The sequence below is a fragment of the Sorex fumeus genome, unplaced genomic scaffold (assembly GCF_029834395.1).
Source record: "Sorex fumeus unplaced genomic scaffold, SorFum_2.1 ptg000050l, whole genome shotgun sequence".
NCBI classification, from domain to species: domain Eukaryota; kingdom Metazoa; phylum Chordata; class Mammalia; order Eulipotyphla; family Soricidae; genus Sorex; species Sorex fumeus.
In genome coordinates, this window is record NW_026606107.1 from 2,523,687 (window position 1) to 2,546,178 (window position 22,492).

Consider the following 22,492-nt stretch of genomic DNA (forward strand, 5'->3'; position numbering starts at 1 on the left):
CCAACTGAGTTAGCAGAGCTAGACAAAGGGATTACCTTTTTGAAGTGACTTCTTCCTATTCCAGACTGTAAAGGACAGGAGAGATAGTACAGTGGTAGGGCACTTGCCTTGCAAGTGGCAGACCTAGGTTCCATCACAGATCTCTGGCATCTCATATTGTTCCCAGAGCCTAGCCAACAGTGATCCCTGAAGGTAGAGCCAGAAATCGACCCTTAGCACAGCTGGGTTGCCCCTCTTCCCTCCCCCCAAAAAAGGACAAAATGGAAGAAAACTGGTAGAGCCAAGAACTTGGACTTTATAGTTTTTGTCTACTAAAATAAGTTTTCTTTACCTTTGAAATACTTTTTTTTAAATTGAATCTCCTTGCCAGTTTGTCCAAAACTGGCAGGCTACCAAATGTAGCCTGCCCACACGGCAGAGTCTGGCAAACTCCCTGTGGCATACCCAATATGCCAAATACCAGTAACAATGATGGGTCTCATTCTCCTAAAGAACCTTGAATATAATCTCAGGGCTAGGATGAAGGAGACGTTACTGGGGCCTGCTCGAGGCAATCGACGACTAACAGGATGATTTGTGATTTGAATCTCCTTGAGATACAATTACAAAGCAATCATGTTTGAGTTTCAGTCATACAGTGATCAAACACCCATCCCTTCACTAGTGCACATTTTCCGGTACCAAAATCCCCAGTATTCCCCCTCATCCAAACCCTTCCCCTGCCTGAGTGGAAGACAATTTCCACAATACTCTCTCTCTCTCAACTTTGATTACATTCAATATTTTGACACCAGTCCCACCATTACTATTTGTAATTTTCATGCCACCACTCAAACCTGTCGAAAAGGCAGTGCTAGAAAATTTATTTTGTGTTGCTTGTTGTAAATAACATAAGATGGAATTCTAAAATTTTAGATAATTAGGGCCTGGAGAGATCTCTACAGCAAGCTGCTCAGTTCCCAGATTCTTTTGTGTGTCTCTGGATCATGGCCCTTAAGGAGCTTAAAGAGTCCTTTAAAATACTTTTAAAAGAAAAATTTGTGTTATCAGAGCCACACACATTTATTGATTATGTCCGATGATTAATTCATGTAAGTGGGGCTGTCAAGAAAGCAGAACTTAGTAAAAAAAAGGTTTGAAAAGATCTTAAAATTATAGTTGTGGTCATAGATGGCTTCTGAAGCCAGTGACTGAAAGAGATCCTTCAGGGAGCCAAGATATGTAGCTTACACCAGAGGTAAGTTTGCTGAGGTTTAATAGTAGAAAAAGGTAAAGGTAAAGGTAAAGGCCCTCCCGTTGATCATCGATTTGCTCAAGCAGGCCCAGTAACGTCTCCATTGGAGACTTTGTTGTTACTGTGTCTGGCATATTGAATACGTCACGGGGAGCTTGCCAGGCTCTGCTGTGCGGGCTGGAGCGATAGCACAGCGGGTAGGGCTTTTGCCTTGCACCAGCCAACATGGCCGACCCGAGTTTGATTCCTCTGCCCCTCTCGGAGAGCCCGGCAAGCTACGGAGAGTATCTCGCCCGCATAGTAGAAAAAGAGTTTACAAATTCTCAGGAGACTGAGATAAAGGGGCAGGAGGAAAGGAAAAATAACGTGGCACTATCAATGCCATAGTTAGTTTCACAGAGGAGAAACTGGTTAATAATCACAAAATGTAAGGGAGAGAATCTTTAGGATTCTTGGGATCATTAGGATCTAAAGCAGGATTAGAACTGAAAATACCCCATGGAGGTCACATGAAAAGGTGTGAAAAGTGAGGGAGTGGAGATTGCTGAAACAGAAAGCTGGAGTAGTACCTAGTGTGTAGGCAGGATTGCCTTTTAAGATGTCAGAGACTTGAGCAAGTTTAACTGCTGATAATTTGAGAGGCACTGAAGCATAGGAAAGTTTGACCTGGAGAGGGCAAATACTAATCTAGAATTAATCTACTGTTACTGGATAGATATAAACATTCAAATGTCGTTTTTGGGGCTGCAGAGATAGTAGAGTGGGTAGGAAGCTTGCCTTGCATGCTGCCAATCCAGGTTCGAGCATGCCAGGACCGGTTCTTGAGCATAGAGCCAGAAGTATGCCCTGAGCAACACGGGGTGTAGCTCACCCCCAATGTCTTTTGATATTTATTACTCATGTGCTTTAAAAATGTGTTTGTTAACCAACACTATACCTACCATGACATGTTGTAAAAACAAACAAAATACTTTGTTAAATAATCACAGTATTGCTCTCACTTCTCTCCTTTGGTTATTGGTGACTTGAATGTTTTAACCGGTCATGTCAATATGTGCATGTGTGTGTGACAACTTAGTCTCTGTCCTTTGCCCAAAACACTCACTTGCCATAAAAGGTCAAAAGTCAAAGGATCAGAGCGGTATCATATTTTTACTTCTCAAATTATACGATCTAGAGTCTTCCTCTTCTTAGAAGCGTTCAATAGTTGGACAACTTTTGGCTCAGCTGAGCGGAAGAGGCTGGTAACTTATATCATCTGAGAAAGTGACCACATATGGTGGCAGTAAAAGAAGGGGTAAGTCTAGTCTTAGCTGCTAACCTCAGTCCTCAAGCTCCCTTTCCTAACCTGCGAGAGGCAACCCTCTAGTGCCCTAAAGCTTTAGCTCCCAGAGTGCCCCTTCACTTGCTGTGGCCCCTTATTAAGCCCCGTGTGCTGTGCGGCCCCTTTAAGAGTCCAGCTCCTCCCCGCTCCGGGGAAAGTTGCAGCTTTTTCCGCCTCCCGGGAGGGTGAGAAGGGCCGGCAGCCAGAGGGAGGTTACGATCTTCCTGGAGCTGAAGACCCTTCTCTGAATCCAGCGTTGGAACGCCTCTACTTCTCACCCGACTCGCGGCACCTGTTGCAGGTGACAGGTAAGTCTGCGCGCGTTCAGTGGCCGCCTCTGCTGGCTGTCCCGCGCTCCTCCCACCCCCCCACCCCCGCTCCCTCCAGTACCTTTTCACTGTCTAAGCGCCCCCACCCCCATCTCAAAGGCCAGCGTCCGTCTCCCCCCCCCCCCCCCACCTCCCACCAGTTTTTCCGTCTCTTTCACCAGCTTTCTCCAGTTTTTTGTCTGTATCTCTGGACAGCACCTCCTAAACTTTGACTCCCTTCTGCTTGGGAGTGATCATTCTTTTATAAGTTTAGTTTCTCCTGGGCCTCTTTTGGCGGCTGCCAGGGCCCACCGTCGTTAACACTGACTGTGCCCCTCTGGGCTTTACCTTGTTCCTGTCTTCCCACCACGGTGTTGCCTGGCTTTTCCCGCCTGCCTGAGAGTTGGGGCCCCTCCCGGGAGCTGGCCCGGGGAGGAAGGGGGGAGGCGGGACTGGGGCCCGAACTTCTAGTGGTAATTCGCCTCAGAGTCATGGACTCACCCTTTCAGCGGTTCATTCCTCGCTCAGCTTCTCAGCAGCTCTGCTGCCAGGACCTCTAATCTCTCTGGGTCAGCTTCTCTGCTCTCCACTGTGCCATCACAGGTAAAGGGTGGTTCCACATCCTACCTTAGAGAGCTCGCCCTGCACTTGGCTCTGGGAACCCGTCTGTGTGTGATATATGGCTAAATTGCTTTACCTTGCCACCTTTCAAGAAAGTTGCTGGCATTTACTCCAGGAGGAGGCCCCCCAGAGTCCTCACAAGGGACACCGAACACTTATCTCTTCTGTGATGGTTTGTAAAGGAGCTGAAAAGATGTTCCTTCAGTCACTAACATTAAATAAAATGATTGGATTTTTGATTTTGTTTTGGTTTGGGGTTACACCTGGTGGGGCTTAGGTCTTATGGCTGGTGCTATGCTTAGATTACTCGTGGCAGTTCTCAGGGAAAAATATGGGGTGCTGGGTTTGGAACCAGGGTTTCCTCCAATAAAGGCAAGCTCCCTGCCTGCTGGACTATCCAGCACCAAGATGGTTGGATTTTTGGTATACAAAAATTTGGTTAGAATTCTGGTAGAAGTGATCTATTTATGATTAACCAACAACAGCACCCCCATTCGCCATCTTCAGGACTAGAAGATATAGCATTTCAGAATACTGTATTTTTCACGGTTGATCCTAGAAATTAGTCTTCAATACATCCTGGAGCTCTCATTTCAACTGCTTTCCCCCCTATTCTTAAAGACCCCTACAATTACCCCTTATAAATTCATTAATATAAGGTCTTAATCACCTGATGTGTTGGCTTTGCTGGTCTGGTCTGTGGAGAGAATAATGCTTTCAATGCACAGAATTAATATACAGAGTTAAGATCCCAGGAAAATTTGTGTGTGTGCCCCCCACCCTCGTACGCGTGCATGTGTGCACATGTGTATGCATGGTTTTCTCTTGTTTTGTTTTTTAGCACTAACTAAGAATCCTAGTAGGAAAAGATCACCAGGCTTATGAGAATTTTCCTGACCAGGGATGACCATTTCTGATAACACAATTTCAGATCCCTCACTCTAGGTCATAGCTTTAAAAATGAAGTTTAGAGGCTCTAAAATAGTAGGTTTGTGAGTGTATTTAGCATTCATTTATGTTCTATGAGATTTTACATCTAAAGGCTGTGACTAATAATGGTTATGTGAACCATTGGGCATAGCATTGTGATAAGTTCCTTGCATAACTGTCTTTGTCTTAATATAACTCTATGTGGTAGGTACTACATTTAGAACTACATTTTATGATGACGATAAGAGCTAGCGGTCAATAGCTACTGGGTGGGGGCTATGTGATTAAAATTTTTTCATCCAAGCCAAAGCATATGCTTTTTGATTTGTGTGTGCGTGCATGCGTGTGTGTGTGTGTTGTGTGTGTTTTGCTGGTAAGTGAACCCAGGGCCTCAGCTCTACCCCTGGACCACATTCTAATTTTAGATTCCTGATTCTACCTCAGATGTATAATAGAGATTTTGTACTACTTGCCTCACTTATGTCTCACCCACTTCTCTCCAACATGGGGCCTGTTTGCTACACTGACACTAGAAACACTTATCCTTGGGTGCATTATACTGAACGAAACCTCCAGGGCTCTCAGCAGTTACTGTCCTGAAATAAGAAGAGGGTAACCCTGGATTCTAGGGATGTGTGCCTGACTCATTATCTTTCTGTTGATAAGGGGGAAATGAGGGTATGGAAAGTGATAAGGATTTCTGTCAGGCCTGAGAGCCTGAGGCTGAGTGTGTGCTTGTTTTATCAGGGGATGGATATAGTACTTTAGGCAGGGACAGTCCAGGAGAAAATGTCCTCCCTGATACCATCTCTGGGTCTTTGTTCAAATTGTTCCTGTTTTTTTTTTTCCTGAAAAGCTAACTTGCCATCCATATTAACATCTCTGTTATTAATTCCTATTTATTTGTCAAGATTTACTTCTGGCTACCTCCTTTGGCTACCTTACTGATACTGGTTTCTCCCCTTAGCAGAATTACCAGTTATCCTATGTCCTGAACACTTTGTTTACCCTTTAACAGGTCTTTGTTGTTCTCCAGCTGAAAGATTATAACTTCTTTAAGGTTAAGGCCTAGGCCTTGGAGTTCATTTGTCATAAATATGAGAGATTAGTATTTAGGCTAGGAGCTGGGGATACCTTGCCTTCTAGGATCTGATGCCTAGTGGTAGTTGGATTAAAGTGCAGAAGACACTTTCCTGAGGTTCTTAAAGTCTGACATAAATTTAAAGTTAAATACCACCTTCTCATAGAGGCTTTCCATGAGAATACTCTAATTAAACTTGCAATCATTTCCCTGAACATTCAGTATGCTCCCCTATGTCATTAGTCTAATATAACACATTATATAATTTTGTTTGTTTGGGAGCCACATAGAGTAGTGCTCAGGACTTACTCCTGGTTCTGATCTCACAATCACTCCTCATGTGCTTGGATCACCATACTGGGTGCCAGGTATTAAACCCTGGTTGGCCATGTGCAAGGCAAATGCTCTGCCCAGTATACTATCTCCCTGGCCCCAGTAATTATGTATTTCAGTAATTTCTTAATTGTCTATTATATTGTATTCCCCTCTCTATAATGTAAGTTTCACATGGGAAGGGATATCTCTCTGTTACATTAATTATCAGGCCCTAGAACTCATAACAAGCTGGTCCATCATAGGTATATAATCGTGTGTATTTTTTGACTTGGAGGGATTTTTTTGGGGGGACGTGCATACATGGTAGTGCTCAGAAACTATTCCTGGCTCTATTATCAGGACTGACACTTGGTCATGCTCAGGGAACATATACGGTGCTGGGAATCAAACCACCAGGGTCACCTACTGTACTATCTCTCCAGCCTTTCAGTCATGTTTGTTAAATGACTTGATGAATGACATTACTGTTCGAGGAATTAGTATGCTTTTTGTCTCATTCAGATCCAGAACTAAGCATCCCAAGTCTGTTACTCTCTCTCTCTAAAGTTACCCCACGCTCAGTTCTTGCACAGCTTCCCTTCTTGAGTTTTGCTTTGAGAGTTTATTAATGGTAGTTCTCACTAGTTGTAATTACTTCCTTTTTTACAGAATTTTAAAAATCATATATCTAGTGCTACAGCACATGCTTTATATCTGAATTTTTATATACATCCATGTATATAAATTTTGATATACCATTTTCATGTTGAAAATAACTACATATTATATATCCAAGGCTTTTATCCTTGGCATGGTTCCTCAAGAACTAAGTTGGGACTAGCCACTAAGTATTGCGGAATGTGCCTAAAACAAAAATAAATTAATAAATAAGCCAACATCATCTATGTATATACTTGCTCAACTACATTAACATCACTGACACAAACCCTTTTCTAAGTGGAAGCCTCTTGTATCTAGTAATATATTTGACATTTTACTTGGATGTCAAAAAGACATCTCAAATGTGATAGAGCCAAAACAGTGCCCCTGAGTCCTCTAATTTCACAAGTCCCTTCCCTTATTCTTTCCTCTTTCAGTAAAATGGCACCATAATCCATTCAACCCAAACCTCTTTTCTTACTCCACCCACTTTTGATTCATCAGAAAGATCATAAACCTATTCTTCCAATGATATCAACTATATCATATAGTCTACTGGATATATTCATCTTCTCTGCCTATCACCTTAGCCCAAACCAGCTCAAGGCTGTTATAAATATATGTATATACATACACATATATATTTATATGTGTGTATACATACACATATATATTTATATATGTGTATACATACATATATATTTGCACAGTTCTAAAGGATGGAGATGTATATGTTATATATATGTTATATATGTTTATATACATAAATATAGATGCACATGTACATAGCCCAAATATTTCTTTGGTATCTATTTGTAGTAAAAGAAGAATTGTTAAATCAAAGAAATGTGAATTGCTCCTCAGAGTGACATCCAATAGGGCTTACATTCTCAATGTTGAGTGTTTTTCTCTATGTCCTTGCTCAGCAGGAACAATCTTTTTAAAATTTTTGTTATTCTGTTAGGTGAAAAATATCTAACTTATTTAGCTTGCATTTCACTTCTTCCCACTGGTCCTGAGTACCTTTTCGTGTATATTAGCTATTTGTATTTTCCCTGAGAAATTCTCCTTAATATAGTTGGCACATTTTTCTGTTGAGTTATATGCTTAATTAGCTAGCAAGAACAATTTATCCATTAGGGATATTTACCCATCGCCTGTCACATAGTACATGTTTTTTCTCTCTCTAGTCTGTCATATGCCATAACTTTGTTCATATGTGTGTCCCTCACATAATCAGATAAAACACACTATAAAACATTTTTAAAACTATCTTTATTAGATTTTGCAATTAGGAGGTCAGTGATGACATCAGTGCAGCAGGAGAGAAAGCTGATTATAGAGGGTTGGGGAGTGGGGAGTGGGAAGGATTATTAAGGAATATGGTATACACTTTGAGGTTTAGCTATAACTCCCACGAAACATTGGTCAGAAAAACCTGACAATAATATCAATGATAATGATTATAATAATAAAATGCTTAGCTATGGTGAGAAAGAGAAAATGTTTCTTGTACAGGGTAGGACACAGAAGACAAAAATGGTTTTTAATTTTGTTTTGTTTTAAATATAGAAAAATTGAACCCAGTCATGTGTATATGGAAAGAGTTCCTTTTTCTTTTTTTAAATTAAAGAACTGTGATTTGCAAAGTTATTGACAGTTGAGTTTTAGGCATACAATATTTTAAGACCAATCTCACATCAGTGTCATTTCTCTCCATCAGTATACTCCTTCCTTAACTTTTGTAAAAAGTCCTTCCTTAGCTATGGAAAGAAATGAGATATACTTTAACTTGTTTCTAGCAATTCCCTTTTGAATTTCATTGAACTTCTTACTTACTTTGGAAATAATGGTGTGCTAAGGGATCTTAATATATTTTTTTACTAGACCCAGAAAAGGTAACATAATATGCCTTCTATACTCTCTTCATTCTATTCCCAAAATGTAGCAATAGTAAGTTTGTATATCAGACATTTTACAAGTCTATATAAAAATACATCCTTCATTATATGTAGTTGCTCTCTATTTATGTATTAAAATTAGCATATTTTAAACTTACTATGCTAAGTTTTCAATATCTGCATATAAAAACATTCTTTCCTTTTGTTGGGGGATGGGGCACATCTTACTGTGATGAGGGATCACTCCAGGTGGGCTCAGGGGACCCTAGGTATTACTGGGGATTGAACTGGGTCAACTGTGTGCAACACAAGTGCTTTACACACTATAGTATTGCCTGGCACCAAAACATTCTCTCTTTTAAATGGCATAGCATATCATTATATGTATATACCCTAGTTTAATCAGTTTACCGTCATATTATGTGTTGTTGTGTCTTAGCTCAAAGAGTATTATTATGAAAAATTCTAGAATCTACTTGACTATCAATAGGATAAATTTTTATAACTTTTATTTTAAAATTGTGATTTTGGATCACACCCAGTGTTGTACAGAGCTTACTCTTAGGTCTCTTACTCTTATTCCAGGCAGTGCTCAGAATACCATGTACCATGCCAGGGATTGAACTGGCATCAGCAGCAAGCAAGTAACCTCCTAAACCTTTGTACTACCTCTCCAACTAGTAGAATTAGTTTTTATAAATGAAATGTCTCCATCCAAAAATGATCAGTAATGCTAGAGATTGAGAGATCAAGGAAGATGAAGGCTGAAAATTGGCCATTGAATTTAGGAGATTTTTGACGGCCTTAATGAGTAAAATTTCAGGGAAGTGGGGAGGAGGAAGAATGCTAGACTTTGATGGGTTGAGAAATGAATGGAAAAAAAGAGTATGACAAGTGAATATGCACATTTCCGTAGAGAAATATTTTAGGCTATAAAGAGATAGGAAACAATGGTAGTAGGGGAAGAGTTGATTTGCAGGATAGTAAAAATTTGTTTATTTGTTTTTCATTGGTGTATGGGCTGGAGCGTTAGCACAGTGGTAGGGTGTTTGCCTTGCATGTGGCTGGCCCGGCTGACCCGGGTTTGATTCCTCTGCCCCTCTTGGAGAGCCCAGCAAGCTACTGAGAGTATCTCACCCGCACAGCAAAGCCTGGCAAGCTCCCCATGGCATATTTGATATGCCAAACACAGTAACAACAAGTCTCACAATGGAGATGTTACTGGTGCCTGCTCGAGAAAATAGATGAACAATGGGAGGATAGCGCTACAGAGCTACAGTGCTACAATTTTTCATTGGTTCGTAATTATATGTACATTTTGGAAGTACAACTGTTTATGTGACTATGCCTCACTACTAAAGTTCTCGTGCCACTTATCTTGTCTAATTGATGCCCTCTTCCCTTCCTCCTTGTTTCTTCCTCTTGTAACCACCACATTTTCAGAACTCTGGGTTTTTCTTTTAATTTAAGAGGGACTTAGGGGGACTGGAGTGATAGCACAGCGGGTAGGGTGTTTGCCTTGTATGCAGCTGACCTGGGTTCGATTCCCAGCATCCCATATGGTCCCCTAAGCATCACCAGGAGTGATTCCTGAGTGCAGAGCCAGGAGTAACCCCTGTGCATCGCCAGGTGTGACCCCAAAAAAGCAAAAAAAAGATGGACTTAGATATCTTTAGTAGCCAATGGGATGGAAGGGATAATACTTTCTTTTAAATTTATTTTAAAAACTTTAAATAATATAATATGATAGTATTATTTAAATATCTGTATGAATCATCGAATGTTAATATATATATTATATGAAGTTCACCATAAAAGTTTAATTTTGTCTTTCACAATATAATTTTGTTCTTTGTCTTTGTTCTATTTCCCTTTGGCAACCACCAATATGTTGCCAAAGGGAAATATTTTTATAATCCAGAAGATAATTTTTATTACTTAGTTCATCCATTTGTTTTCTCAATATACCGCATATAATTGAAATTATACAATGTTTTATTCTTTCTCCATTTGGCTTATTTCACTGTGACACTTTCTAGGTCTATTTATGTTCTTACATATATCAGGGTTTCTTTTTTGTTGTAGTTTTTATTTTGAGGGCCAGTGGTCCTCAGTGCTTACTCCTGAATCTACACGCAGGGATCACCCCTGTCTGGGTTCAGGGGACCATCTGTGGTGACAGGGATTGAACCTGGGTTAGCTGTGTGCAAGGTAGGCACCCTGCCCACTGTCCATTATACTATCTTTCCACCCCAGGATTTCCTGTTTTTATAGACTGAAAATTGAAGTGGGGCACATTGGAGTTGGAGATTTGAGGTGTTCAAGGAAGATTTTAAATAGTTGCCATGGCTAAAGTGCAAGCTAAGACTAGCAACACTTAGTTGAAGTATCAATCAGTAATTGTCATCTTGGTTATGAAGAATTCACATTGATAATCGTCTATCAGACTGTGATGCTTTTCTTTAATAGAACTCAGGAATCCAGTGCAGGCCTAAAAGTACAACAGCTAGGCTGTTTTAGGGTTATGTTTTTATTGATATTGCAATAAAAGTATGGGTTATTGATGATATTGACAAGAGCACAATTGAATCAATAAAATCATGTCTGGGAAAGGAAGCAAAGGCAGAAAAGAGCAGACAGGGTGAAGCTAGAAGTATCTATAAATGTCTACCTCTTCCTCCAAATGAGGCCTGAGAACAGAGGTGGGGCTGTGAGAAGGCTTTGAGTAAACAGTCTAGTAAATAGGGGTTGTAGTCAGACTGGGGTATTTGAATTAATTATCTCAAAAGTGAAGTCTTGTGTGATAAGCTCTTGGGTGTGACTGAATTTATGTGGTATTTTTGATGCCAGCTCACTCAGTCAACAAATATTTATTGTGAGCATATTATATCCCAGATAGAAATTGTAGGCATTGAAGGTACAGAGGGGAACAAAACAAAATCCCTTCTCTGATTTAGCTTACCCTCTTGTAGAGAAGATTATTTATTTTTGTAAAATACAAGAACACCTTTTATATATAGATTCTCAAATATGTAATTCTATTTGGAACATATCATGGTCAAATATTTGCTTTTGTGGTTACAGGAAGTCCATCTAGGCTTCTGAGAGCATTACTTTATTGTAAGTTATATTAACCGAATTATTAAAATTCACACTTTCTTAGAACTTTTTCAGGTACTTTAAGCTGCTTTATCAGAATTAAAGATAAAACAGTTTATACATATATAATCTGAACATTTTAGCTGTTTTAATTTTTTATGATTTGTTGTTTTTTAAATATTAGGATATTGTTTCTAACAATAGACAAGATGTTGCTAATGCACTAATCTTATTCTAGGGATTTGGTGTAATGTGTAAAGTAATTATGGTTAAGCAATTAAGGAAGAAAAGAGGGCTTGTGGTGAATTAATATTTTACCTTCAGTTTATATTATTAAATTTATACCTATTTTATGTACTTAGATTCATGCATATTAAGATTTTATCTGAAATAAATTGGCATTTACATTTTGTTTATGACACCTTAATAAAATTATCTGCCACATATACAATTCAATTTAAGGTTGGCTGCAGATTATTTGATTGTGTTTAAGATTTCTGTGGCTGTAGCTAGATCACAGCATCCCTAAAATTAAAAAAGAAACCAAATGCATGAAATCACAGTTATGTGTGAACATGGGCTGGATTAGTCACAAACCATCATGATTTCTCATTTAAGGAGACTTGCGGGTGGTTTTCAGGTGACCTGGCCTGAAAGAAAGAAATAGGTGATGGCTAGAATTCAGCTCATAAACTCCCACCATCTGTGACCCTGGCAGAAGAAGATGTTCTCTGTAGCCGTGCTGGTTTATCCAGACTTGTTGACTAAGGACAGAGTGGTGTTCCATGTGGTAATGAGGCTTACTGAAAAGTGACAATGTGCTGTCTCTCTGCAGACTTTTAAAAACAATGTTTTATGTATAAGTGACCCAGATTTTAGAATATTGTACTCTGTTATTTGGACATTTTAGATAAGTATAAGCTTTTGAACTCTTATGAAAATGGACTTTGAGAATTACTGGCCATCCTTTTCCACACCAACCTCAGTGGATTGTGATCCTGCTAGTTCATGTGAGAGAAAACATCATTGCAGGTCTTACAAGCAAGAAAGCTAAATAGTTCTTGTCTTATCAGGTGCTTTACCCTGTTGACAATGGGGTATTTGGATACTTGATATTGTTATTACTATCTTTTCTACTTCTGTGTGCCATATTTACCAAGGTCTACTTGGAGGAATGATGGTAGGTTTATGGTGCCTGGAGTTCTTGAGGAACAGGACAAGAAATGTGAAACCATGAAAATAAGACCTCATTTCCATGTATCTAGACTACCACTCTGCAAGAGAAATGTGTATATTTAGATAGAATCCCTCTGGGACATAGATTAGAAAAACATATTAATGCAAGTGGTATTTCTTTAAACTATTTATGAATAGTATTTAGTGGCATGGAAAGGTAGTCATAAAGATTTAATCGGGAGGGAATTGCCCCCACTTTGATTCTAAGAATTAACAAAAGAGATTATATTCTAGTTGCACCTTCCCCTATATGCTCCTACTATCCTTAAAAAGTAATGTTTTATATGAGGAGAATGGATCCTTTCATGGGTATATAGTTGTTCTCAGCCTATTAAAAATTACAGAAGAAGCTCAGGGGACTGAGAAAGTACACTGGAGCAAGTGCCTGTGAAAAGTTCATTTGCTATTGGATAGGCACTTTTATTTATTTATATGAGGGCCTCCCAAGCAGTGCTCAGGGACCAGTGGCCCTTCCAGTGATTCTCAGCAAATTGGGTTTATGGTTCAATGTCAGGGTCCAAGGTTAGCACTGCTTGGACCCTGTGGTGTCAGGAATTATTTGAGCCCTCCTTGGCAGTGCTCTGGTGTCTCCAGAGTCTTACCAAGTGATGTTCCAGGGTTTCCAGGGCTGTACCCAGCAGTGCTCTTGGGGACCAGGTGGGGCTGCGACTCAAACTGGGTTTGGATACATGAAAGGTACATACCTTAACTCCTCTATTATAACTCTAGCCCCTAGATAGATGCTTTTTGGTTTGATTTTGGGTGTTCAGGGCTCTATGCACAGAAATCACTCTAGGAAGTGCTCAAGGAACCATATGAATGTCAAGGATCAAACCAGAGTTGGCCACACTCAAGGAAAATACACTTGTATTATGTTTCCCACCCGTAGTTGGGCACTTTTATTTTTTATTTTAAAAATACTGGTTTTGGGCCCACACCCAGTGGTACTTAGGGTTTACTTCTGGTACTGGGCACTCCTGATGGTTTCCTGTGGTCCCAGGGATTAAATATGGGTTTACTGTGCACAAGGCAAGCTCTACCATCTTAACTCTCATGGGTAATTTTAAAACATTTCCCTTCCTGTTCCTGAGGGCAGAATATCTCCTTTTCCAAATATTACCATGTATGGAGTAATATTATAGAATATAAGGGGATCAACAGGACCAGAATTAAGAACTCCAACACTATAGCAATATTACCTGGATTTAAAAACCAGATTACATTCAGGGTATACAACTTTAGGCAAGTTATCTGTTTGAAGTGGCCTCAATTCTCATTTTTAAAAAATGGTAATATAGAGGCTAGAGTGATAGCACAGCAGGTAGAATGCTTGCCTTGTACACAGTTGACCTAAGTTCAGTCCCTGGTACCCCATATTTTTACCACAAAAGTGGGCCTGTGCTAATGGGTTCTTGAGCATTATATGAAAGATTTGCATACAAAACTCAGGTGCTTAAGAAATTAAACATTTATTCAGTTCAAGTCGATGGGTTTCAGTTTAAGTCGATGTGGTCAGTTCCCACAATGTACAGACCTCTCCTTTACCCTTGTATAAAGTCACTCATCTGGTCTCTCTCTGTCTCTATGTCTCTGTCTCTGTCTCTGTCTGTCTCTGTCTCTCTCTCTCTCTCTCATCTGGTTACCTCCAGTGTACAATGATCTTGTTTTATTTCTATGTCATTCTCTATCCAGTGTACAAATGTTTCCTAGTCTGAAATCTTGTTCACTGGGCCACTTCTTGGACTGTACCCCAGTGGCTCCCTGACATCACAGTTTTACTTAGTCTCTGATCATGGTCATGTGGGCATTACTCCTGTGCTTAGTACCTTATTACTGTCTGGTCACAAAATCTCTACCTAATTTGGCCACCTATCTAGGCATAAGAGCCCTGCTTAGTCCTGCTGCCTGCCCATGCCTACAAGCCCTACCTCATTCTGTCTTCTCTCTGGGTGTCTGAGACATACCTAATTCTGCACACTCTGGGTGCCTGAGCCATACCTAATTCTGCAGTCTGTCTATGCATAGGTGAGTGTATAAAGAGAGAGTGTGCCAGCTGGCCTTGCTGGGACTTTCTTTCATTTGCTGTTTCCCACCCTAGTCATTTAGTTATCTGTACTTCACTTGATAGACCTTCTCAGGTGGGTGAGACTAAATGATCATATAAGCTTAATTTTATATTAACTAGTTTATTAGGCATTCTCCACATCCACTCCCACTGTATCAATGTGGTCCCCTATACCCCTCTTCAGTAGTAATCCGTGATAGCAAAGCTAGTAAGTCATGAGCATCCCAGGTTTGCGCCCCCCCCAAACAAACCAAACCAAAATAACAATATAGTACCTATGTGTTAATATGACTATTGGGACTAAATAACTCCCATGTATGTAAAATATTTAGAGAAGTGCTTAGTATTCAGCATTATAGATATATTGCTGTTATCTGCTGTTGTGTCTGCTGCTTTCTCTTTCTCCTTTTTTCTTCCGTCATCTTCACTTCTGTCATCACTTGGTGGATAGCTTAAAGAGCAGATAAAACTGCAAAATGCCTCAGTACATGCAAAACTCTACTTTTTGAAAGGATTAAGGACATGAAAGAAACTCACTGTAAAACTGAACTTATAATTGTATAAAAGTGAAAAGTAGTTATAAATTTTCTTGTTGTTAGGATAAAATAAAAATAAACAGCTTAGCTACCATAACACTTTGAGACTGGATCCAAGTGTAGAAAAGTGATAATGTGTTCCATAGGCGAGTGCCTACACCAGAATGCTCCCAAACTTATTTGGCCTATAGTCCCACTTTTTGGGAAAAAGAATCACTCAGCGCCTCTATAAAAATATACCTTCCTTAAGTTAACAAACAAAAATTGCTCCCCAATTACATTCAAGGATACTAATTGCCCCCCTACAGTTCCAGTGTTCCCCAGTGGCAGGCTAGCATTTGTAGTTTGGGAAATACTTGCTGACCTTGGGGCAGTGCTACATATCCTTTGGTTTTAGAGCTTTAATTCCAACAAATCTACTATGTCTCCACCTTTGTTTTCTACTTTTTGGTCATATTTTTCTTTAATTTATGTGGTTTTTGTTATGTTTTATGTATCTTTGTCTCTTTAAATCCTGTCTGGAACAACAGTGTATAAATAGATGTCTTTAAAACCGATCGTATCTGATTACTAACATTAGCTTAATATTTATGCTTGTCAGCCTACTTCCATGCAGAGAGGTAGGTGACTTTTCATCTGGGCAAGAATACTGATTAGGTTTCTCGAATTTCATAGTAAGATGTCAAAACAGCCATATGCTCATATATTTTCCAAAGCATATGGTTAATAATAATAAAAACTAAACAGCTACCAACATTGGATGCTTATTTTATGCCAGACACTATGTTATGTCCTTCACAGCCTTAGATAGGAGCTGTTTTTCACAAATGGGGACACTGAGACTCAGGGAGGTCAAATCACTTGCCTAAGATTATATAGCCAAAAATTAATGAAGCTAAGATTTTTTTTGGTCTTTGGGCCACATTCAGTGATGCTCAAGGGTTATTCCTGGTTATCCACTCAGAAATTATTCCTTGAAGTACCATATGGATATAAGGGATCAAACCAGGTTGGTCATGTGCCAGGAAAATGCCCTATCGGCATTGTAACATCACTCAGGCCTCAAGATTTGTTTTTTTAAAGGGGAATCACATCTGGACACACACAGGGCCTACTCACTTGCTTGGAACTTACAAGTCATGCCTGGCAATACTTGGGAGACCTGCAGTACCAAGGATCAAACCTGGGCCTCCTGCATGCTAAACAAATATACCATCCTCTTGATCCATCTCTGTGGTTCTGAAGCTAAGTTTTAACCCAGGCAGTTGAGTCCTGATCCTACGCTCTTAGTCCTAGCTTCTTAAACTGCGGGTTGCAATCCCAAAGTTGTCATATAATTAGCAAATGGGGGATGACATAAAATTTGGAAACAATAAAAGATTTATGAATGTCTAGTATCCAAAAGTATTTTAAAACCTAATGCATAATGAATTCAAGATGTTTTTCCAGTGGTCACCCATGTTGCATTTTTGGGGCTAAAGGGTCCCCATGTGGAAAAAGTGTATGAAACCTCATGCATGGGCACTATTCTATGCTATATTGCTCTCACTTATAAATATAGCATATTAAAATTCCAAGTCCAAGTAGAAGAGGCTGTTCTGTATTATAGAGAATTCATAGATTCTGAAGATTTTAGTCAGCATCTACCTCCCTAATTTCAAACTCTACTACAAAGCAGTAATAATTAAAACAGCATGGTACTGGAACAAAGGCAGAGCTTCAGACCAATGGAACAGGGTTGAATATACTGACATCTCCCTCCAAACATATGATTATCTAATCTTTGGTAAGGGAGCAAGAAATGTGAAGTGGAACAAGGGAAACCTCTTTAACAAATTGTGCTGGCAAAACTGAACAGCTATATGCAAAAAAATGGGCTCAGGTCTCTACTAAACACCATGTACAAAAGTAAGATCAAAATGGATTAATAACCTCAACATCAGACCGGAATCCATAAGGTACATTGAAGACAAAGTTGGCAAAACCCTCCATGACACTGAAGCTAATGGTATCTTCAAAGATTTCACGCCACTGGCCAAGCAAGTGAAAACAGAGATAGACAAATGGGACTATCTTTAACTAAGAAGCTTCTGCACCTCCAAAGAAACAATGACCAAAATACAAAGACAGTCTCCAGAATGGGAAAGGATATTTGCCGAATACACATCTGACAAGGGGTTGATATCAAGAATATACAAAGTACTGGTTGAACTCAACAAGAAGAAAACATCCAACCCCATCAAAAAATGGGGCGACATTATGAACAGAAACTTTCTCAAAGAAGAAATCCGGATGGGTAAAAGTGCAACCAATTTTTAATCTACTCATCTGTTATTGGACACTTATGCTAGCTCCAGGTCTTGGCCATAGTTAAGGCAATGTAATATAGGGTTTCACATACTTTCTGAATTAGTGTTGCTGTGTTCTTGGACTAGATTTCTAGGGGTGGAATTGCTAGACTAAATGGTAGCTCTATTTTAAATTTTATTTATTTATGTATTTAAGACCCTGTGATTTAAAAAGTTGTTCATAATAGTTGTTTCAGACATACAGTGTCCCAACACCAATACCACCACCAATGTCCCCAGATTCCCTCCTACCCCTGGCCACCCGCCTTGGCAGGCATATAACAAATTTATTTCGTATTACTCCAACAACACTTAAATTATCATAAAATAAATCAATAAAGGCCAGTTTGTGATTATTGATTGCTGAGTGATTATAACCAATATTTTAATAAGACATTAATTCATTACTGAAAATGTATAAAATCCCTTAGCAATCTAGGAGTAAACATACCTTTCTTAATCTAGAAGAGGGCAACCAAATACGCCATTGATGAGTGACATACTCACTCCCACATCCTGGGAAGTTTGTCCTTTAGAGAAGCTCTGTTAATGCTTCTTGAAAAACTGGTTTCAAGGCTATGAATTCCTTAAGCTGTTGCCTGTCCATGAAGGTCTTTATTGTTCCTTCAGATCTGTATTATAGTTGTGCTAGATAGAGTACTCACAGTGAGATGTTCATTTTGTTAAGTTTTTATGCTATATCCCCCATACTCTTTTCTTTTTTAAAAAAATATGGAATACTTCACGAATTTGCGTGTCATCCTTGTGCAGGGGACATGATAATCTTCTCTGTATCGTTCCAATTTTAGTATATGAGCTGCTGAAGCGAGCATCCCCGTACTCTTTTCACTCATTTCATTTGATTTGATGTACATCTTGTGGACTTTCCTTGTATGTAAGTTCCTTTTTGATCTTGCTGCTTTCATTATTCTGTCTCTATCTTTGGAGTTTGTCATTTGAGTACAGTGTGTCTTTTAGTTTTCCTAGTTGAGTCTGTTTTTGCTAGGACCCTTCAAGCCTCTTTCATCATGGTACCGTAATCAGGACAATTCTTATCAATTATTTCCTTGGATATTGTTTCTTTACCGCATTTACCTTCCTGTTCCCCAGAGACTCCAATGAGTCTTACAGTGTTCTTCTTGAGTTCTTCCTATAGTTCTCTGGTATGCTATAGATTTCTTTCTAGACTCTTCCATACTCTGCTGTTTCCTAGAAGTTTACTCCTTCTCATCTTGGAGCTCCTTCACTTTCTGCACAGCTTCTGTTATTCTGTTATTCAGATTTTTCATTGACTTTTTTTTAAATGTAGGAGTGCTGCTATTTATTCGGCTACTGATTAGGCTGATTGAATTTTGCATGAACTCCACCTTACTTTTTTCCCCCATTTTTTATAATTTTATTTATTGAATCACCGTGAGAGCAGTTACAAAGCTTTTGGGTTTAAGTCTCGGTCATACAATGAAACACCCGCACCTACACCAGTGCTCATTCTCCACCACCAAAAACCCCAGTATACCCCCATCCCACACCCTCCCCCTACCAGTGGGGAGATGATTTCCAGATTACTCTCTATATACTTTGATTACATTCAACATTTCGACACCACACCCACCATTATTATTTAGTATTTTACCCCAAAACTCAGACCTGCAGAAAAGGCAACAGTAGACACTTTGTTTTCTATTGCTGGTCATGAATAACATATGATGTCGCATGGCTGCAGTAGTGGCTGCGCAATTTTGAAATTCAAAAATTTTAAAAATTAAATCTGGAGGGATTTCTTGCCAAAACAGCTAGGTTCCGAGATTTGTTCCCGAGTCTCTGGGATCATGGCCATTAAGCAGTTTGATCAGGAGCCAGAGAGTCTGTTTGTGGGCAGTGACTCGCGGTCTCTTTGGGATGGGGATGAAAGGGCCGGCTCCACCCCCATCCCATGAGGCCCAACATGTCTTGTCACTGTGGACCCAAACCTCACTGTCCAATGGCCTCTGGAAGATGGCAGCCACCGAGCCACCTAGGGGGAGTAGGCGGAGGGACAACACGCTTTCCCCCTGGGGTGGCCTGGCAACAGAAACCTAGCATTTCTGCTAAAAGCCGCTGGGTTTCGAGATTTGTTTCTTAGTCTCTGGGATCATGGCCATTAAGCAGCTTGATCAGGAGCCAGAGAGACCATTCGTGGGTGGCGACTCAGGGTCTCGTTGGGATGGGGAGGAAAGGGCCGGCTCCACCCCCATCCCCTGAGGCCCCGTGTGGCTCATCACTGTGGACCCAAACCTCACTGTCCAATGACCTCTGGAAGATGGTGGCCACCAAGCCACCTGGGGGAAGTAGGCAGAGGGACAACACCCTTTTCCCCCTAGGGTGACCCGGCAACAGTAACCTACTGTGTGGCCCACATATATTACTGCCAAAAGCCACTGGGTTTTGAGATTTGTTTCTGATACTCTGGGATCATGGCTGTTAAGAAGCTTGATCAGGAGCCAGAGAGGTTGTTCATGGGCAGCAGCGACTCAGAGTCTCATTGTGATGGGGAGGAAAGGGCCAGCTCCACCCCCATCTCGTGAGGCCCCGCTTGTCTCATCACTGCGGACCCAAATCTCACTGTCCAATGGCCTCTGTTGGATGGGGGCCACTGAGCCACCTAGGGGGAGCAGGCAGAGGGACAACACCCTTTCCCCCTTGGGGTGGCCCGGCAACAGTAACCTACTGCGTGGCCACACGCATTTCTGCCAAAAGCTGCTGGGTTTCAAGATTGGTCTCTGAGTCTCTGGGATCATGGCCATTAAGTAGCTTGATCAGGAGCCAGAGAGGTTGTTTGTGGGCGGCAACTCGGGGTCTCATTGGGATGGGGAGGAAAGGGCCGGCTCCACCACCATCCCATGAGTCCCCATGTGTCTCTTCACTGAGGGCCCAAACCTGACTGTCCAGAGGCCTCTGGAGGATGACGGCCACCGGGCCACCAGGGGGAACAGGCCAGGGCACAAAACCTATTCCCACCTGGGGTGGCCCAGCACTAGTAGCCTACTGCAGGGACCGGATGCATTTCTGCCAAAAGCTGTTGGGTTTTGAGATTTGTTTCTGAATCTCTGGGATCATGGCCATTAAGCAGTTTGATCAGGAACCAGAGAGGTCTTGCCTCTAAGTCTATAGCTGAGCTGGAGTTGATTTGTGGATGTGTCTCCACAAACTTTTGGCCATTTACTTTCTTGGTGTACTTTGCCCCAAGTTTTTGGGGTCTGGCCATAGGCACAGCAGCAATTTTGGGGTATCTGGCAGTCTGAAGGCACCATCAGGCTGCTGATGCACTCACCTCACAGGTACAGATTGACCTGCTGGCAGCACCATACCCCCTTTCATTGACTTTTTAATGACACCTCCATGTTCTTCATTTCTGTCATTTCTATTAGTAGTAATTTTTTCATTTCCACTCATACTTGGTTATACTTTGATGACTATCATTTCTTTGAACTCATTGAACATTCTCATCATAGTGTTATTAAAGACATTACCTGAGGATTTACTGGTGGTGTTTATGTCTTTGGTAATATTATTTTCACTCATTGAGCTTGGTGTGTTTCTAAGTGTTTTACCCATTAATTTTCTAGTGTTTTTGCAGTGTTGAGGGTGAGTCTTTGTCATTAGATTCCTGGAAGATACAAGGGATTAAGTTAAGGTTGAGGTTGCTCTCTTTCTTCTCAGCCCGCCTTCACCAAATGTCAAGAAGAATAACTGTGAGTAGCATAATTTGTTGGGTAGATCTTCTTGTGGCCAAGTGCTTCAGAACCAGTGGTGTGGGCCTTTAATATCTGGTGTGTAGGATGCTGGTATCTAGCTGGAAGGGAGGTTCTTTGCTTTCTGTTCTGGATTAGTCCAAGTGGTGGTACCCAGAGGCAGGCCTCACCTGGAGTGGCAGAACAGGAGCAGAAAGTCACTGTTTTTAATTTTTGAGAAGTCTCCACAAATACTCAAGAGGTTTAACCAATTTTTTTCCCATCTCAGTAAAGGAAGTTTCCTTTTTTCTCCACATCCCTAACAATACTTGTTTCTGGGTTTTCATATATAGGCCATTCTCACTGGTGTGAGGTGATATCTCATCTTTTTTATTTGTGTTTCCCCAATGATCATTGAGAATGATCACTTTTTTCATGTGCATGCTATGTCTTCTTTGAAACATCTATTCAACTCTTCTCACCATTGTTTTATGGTGTTATATGTTTTTGCTCTTGTGGTTGAGTTTTGAGTGCTTTATGTATCTTGGATATTAGCTATTTGTCAGATGCATGCTATGTGAATATTTTCTCCCTTTCAATAGGATGTCTTTTGTGTATATTGATTTTGTAGTCTGCCACGTTTTTATTTCTAGTAATTATTTTTTCATTTTTTATTTTCTCATTTTTAATAGCTATTCAATAGCATCTTGTTTAGTCTCCAGATGTTTCGATTTTTTCCCCAAATTTCTTTTTTTATGGGAAGTTTCTACCTTTGTAGTATTTTGATCTGAAATTTTTTTATTTCAGTATTTATTTCAGTATTCATGATTTTGGCCAACTTTTTGTGTCCTAGGGTGACCATTACATGTGCACTGGAGAAGAGTGTGTATATGACTTTTTTAGTATGGAGAGCACTGTAAATGTATTTGTCTTTGAATTATTCATTTAAGACCGTTTTTCCTTATCGATTTTATGTTAGATCTGTCCAGTTGTGAGAGTGGGTTGTTAAAGTCTCCTACTGCTATTATATTGCTGTTGATAGGTCTCTTTTTTTTTAATCATCATAAACTGACTTTATTGATTTATTTTCTTTTTTTAAAATTTATTTATTTATTTATTGAATC

At 40.2% G+C, this 22,492-nt stretch overlaps 1 protein-coding gene and 1 non-coding gene across 4 annotated transcripts in view; one reads left to right on the forward strand and one right to left on the reverse strand.

The window, feature by feature from the left end:
• Nucleotides 1-2,755: 2,755 nt before the first annotated feature.
• Nucleotides 2,756-22,492, forward strand: part of SYTL4 (synaptotagmin like 4) — a 70,996-nt gene continuing 51,259 nt past the window's right edge. For all 3 annotated transcript variants that reach the window (XM_056124192.1, XM_056124193.1, XM_056124191.1), the window contains exon 1: nt 2,756-2,866. The gene's annotated coding sequence lies outside the window, so the exon portion shown is untranslated. The remainder of the gene's footprint in view (nt 2,867-22,492) is intronic.
• LOC130032693 (U6 spliceosomal RNA) lies at nt 18,385-18,491 on the reverse strand. Its single transcript, XR_008793869.1, has one exon. It is a non-coding gene; the product is annotated as a U6 spliceosomal RNA (small nuclear RNA).